At 42.4% G+C, this 3,452-nt stretch overlaps 1 long non-coding RNA gene across 1 annotated transcript in view; it reads right to left on the bottom strand.

Moving 5' to 3' along the window:
• Positions 1-443: 443 nt before the first annotated feature.
• The window catches only part of LOC106813694, a 4,752-nt gene continuing 1,743 nt past the window's right edge, over positions 444-3,452 (bottom strand). Inside the window, exons 2-3 of the long non-coding RNA XR_001394496.1 lie at positions 706-870; positions 444-523 (exon numbers count right to left, since the gene is read on the bottom strand). This is a non-coding gene — a long non-coding RNA (uncharacterized LOC106813694). The remainder of the gene's footprint in view (positions 524-705; positions 871-3,452) is intronic.

Raw genomic sequence — 3,452 nt, 5'->3', positions numbered from 1 at the left:
AAGATTGACAAATTGAGGGGATTTTCACGGATTTTTCGGTGAGTTTGACGGTTTGGCAGGTTTTTTTCAGCTAGGAACACGCCCGGGGTATAAGAGATGGCCCTGTGAAAATTGCATCCAGATCGCTTGGGCGGTTTGGCCGCCTATAGGGAAGATACATACATACATACATACATACATACATACATACATACATACATACATACATACATACATACATACGAACTCAAATATATATTAGATAATCGACAACAACTAACATGCATTTATAGGTTTATCACTGCAGTTATTTGTAAATAAAAAACTGTCAGAAGATTATAGTTTGCTGCAAAGACCTGCTGGCAGAGAGAGAGAGAGAGAGAGAGGCATTTAAATACAGTGGCATGCATTCCTACCTGGGTGGGCGCACTCGCCTGGGCAAAATTCACCAGTCCGTCAGATCGCATGTTGCTGATGCTGAATACCAAATTACTCCACACAATCAGAGAACCAACCACCGGGCTTGTTAGGAGACTAGAGGAAGCTATACATGCACACAGACAGCCACAGTAAGTAGTATTGCGATGTGCAAGATGCTTTATATAGGTAGATCGAGATCTATCTGACAGTGCCTGTCGATCCTAAGTTAGTCGAATGCTTTGAAATGTTAATGCTAGATTTAGTGGCAAAAAGGCATTAGATTATAATCTTCTACATATATACAACCTTAGCTTGGAGATTATCTCGACTCCTTCGGCTTCGTGTTGATAGTAATAACGATTGCAACTTGCTGAAACTGTGACACAGATCGCGGTACTGGTGAGGTAGGGACTGACCCTTTGCTTGAAAATTTTATACGGCTACGAATTCGAAACGCAACAAACGTTCAATCTGAAATGAAACAAAAATCGTTTTCAAACAAAATTTTTATGTGAAGCACCCATCACGAACTACATCATACAGGATATTATATTACTTTAGTCTTTAGTCTTTACAAATTATCAAATACAAGGATGCTTGTCTCATTCACTGTTTACTAGTACTAGTAGTAGTAGTACTAGTAGCTCTAGTACTATAGCCCGCGGCAGCGATCCGTAGTACTACTACTATACTAGCGACTATAGTACTACTACTACTACTACTACTACTAGTACTAGTACTAGTAGAATGTAAGATTTACTGTTACAGAGCCGTTTTAGGCTACAAACCCACAGTCTAAGAGCTTTGACATGGCTGACGTCGATCGTTTACTGCATGATCTGCACCGACTGGTTTGCTCAGATCATGTTTCTAGATATTACAGAGAACCCTGAAGGATGAAAATTGAGTTTCTCTTTCCAAAGTATATTGCTCAGATGCACTTTGCTGCAACCCATCTCGTAAATAAGATTGCTGCCATGACAGATGAAGTGACTTTTAATGGTTCTACTGCTGACGAAAACTTCCATTGCGAATGGCGGAATGATTCAGTCAAACAACGTTTCTTTACTATAGGAATGAATGCAGAACGGTTTATCTGTAGAAGGATTCTTCTCTGATTGAGATGCAGTCAGCATAGACTAAGATGATTAAAGTGCTGTCTAAAGTCCATCGATTAGCATTAATACTGGTACGCTGAGATAACTTAAGCAATAATATTAACTGGGTGATCACAGAATTGGCATTTTTTGAATGAGAATGATATGCAGCAACATTTGAACGAATTTATAACAAATCCTTTAAGATGCACATTCCACAATCCACTACCAATACGTTCTTAGCATCCCGATCAGCGAAGATTGGGTATCGCCATCTGGTACAAGCGCTAGCATGTGGCAAAAGATAACAGTTTTCCAGGGTGTTCAACAATTTCACAATGGTTTTACCTGGACTAGATTGACTTGGTTTAGACGTGATGCGGCCATGATGACGAGGCGCGCCGAGGATTGACACTTTGTGTCTTCCAATCACAGCCTACGTCGCACCAGTCTTATATATTTTTAAAGATGGGGACCCATTGGACCACCAAATTGCCGATCTCAGGATCTAAGATAACACGCTGTTTAGCGCACTGCGCTACGTCCTTCTGTTGCATTTTCGCATCTCCGCAATCAGAATAAGCCCCGCCTTCTTCGTTGATGGACATGAATGGGGGGCGTCAACGGCATGACCCGTTACTGCGTGTAGGTGTTTGGCGAGACTGTTTGCTTTTCGTAAATAATGAAAAGCCCGGCCGATGCATTTCGCATCAGTGGACAAATTCGGCATTTTTACCCGCTTTCGGAAGTGAACGAGTGCGTCATTCATTGAACATTTAAGTTTTTCTTAAAATTAAATAATTCCGAAAATCCCTAACCGCGCTACTCAATTGTTTTAGCCAATGAACGTAGCTGTGTGTGTGACGTCTTGCCCGCGCGCTTTATGCTTGGCTTAGCGGGCCTCGAAATGGATATCGGAGGCAGGCACCTCGCAACATGCGTGTTTGTTTACATATATAGCTTTGTGACATCAGCATATGCGGTGTCGGGAGTTCTGCGATAATAACCTCAGAATTTCTCAGAATTTCTCAAGATGCATGGAACATTTTACCAATTAGTGGTGTCAGTTATGTCACAGTAAGTACTAACCGTATATGTTTCACATACGTTCACCTATTTTGCACACAGGCGGTCTAACATTGTGTGAATATTTATTTTTCTTCAGACGTTCCAAGTGCCTGTGCTTTCAACAGTCTTGTACAACAATGCACGTGCGTCAAGAGCCACAAACTCAACACAATTTCATCTCTGTTATTGTTTACGCCTGAATGCGTGATTTATCAGGGAGGGGGTGCATGTAAGAGGGAGACATTTTCTTTGGGGTTTCCGAAAAACACAATTCCACTTGACACTTTCATGGGCCATTTCAATTGGAAGCTCTGCATAATGGACCCCCAACAAGCCCTTTGACTGACAAGAAATTCAAAGGTTTGTATATTGCTTTTATTCAGCCGCGGATAGTTCTGATTTAGAACAAAGTCTTCATTGTTATCTTCTAAAACTACAGACCATCCGCTGACCACTATGGAGACGTGCACCGGGCCTCGAATTTGGCGCACGTCTCCACTGCGGACAGTGCTTCATACTTGAACATCCACACGGTCGCGTGCGCATATCCTGCGGAACTGCGAGTCTCATCCGCGTGCAGCGCTCAGGATCAACAGCAAAGCTGTGCCACGCAATCTTGTATCATGTCTCTATGGATTTATTCATATGTATTATCCAGGTATCAGGACAAATACCCCCGGACAATTACCCCCGGACATTTACCCCCCGGACATTTACCCCCCATGCCATTCACCCCCCGGACAATTAGTTATTACCCCCCGGAAAATCACCCCCGGACAATTACCCCCTGGACATTTACCCCCCGGAATTGATAGACTCCTGATATATATATATACTAGCTGTGGGTACCATCGTGCTACTAATTCATACTACTATACTAATAATGGG

The sequence above is a fragment of the Priapulus caudatus genome, unplaced genomic scaffold (assembly GCF_000485595.1).
Source record: "Priapulus caudatus unplaced genomic scaffold, Priapulus_caudatus-5.0.1 Scaffold810, whole genome shotgun sequence".
Lineage (NCBI taxonomy): Eukaryota > Metazoa > Priapulida > Priapulimorpha > Priapulimorphida > Priapulidae > Priapulus > Priapulus caudatus.
This window is presented reverse-complemented; position numbering and strand designations above follow the sequence as displayed.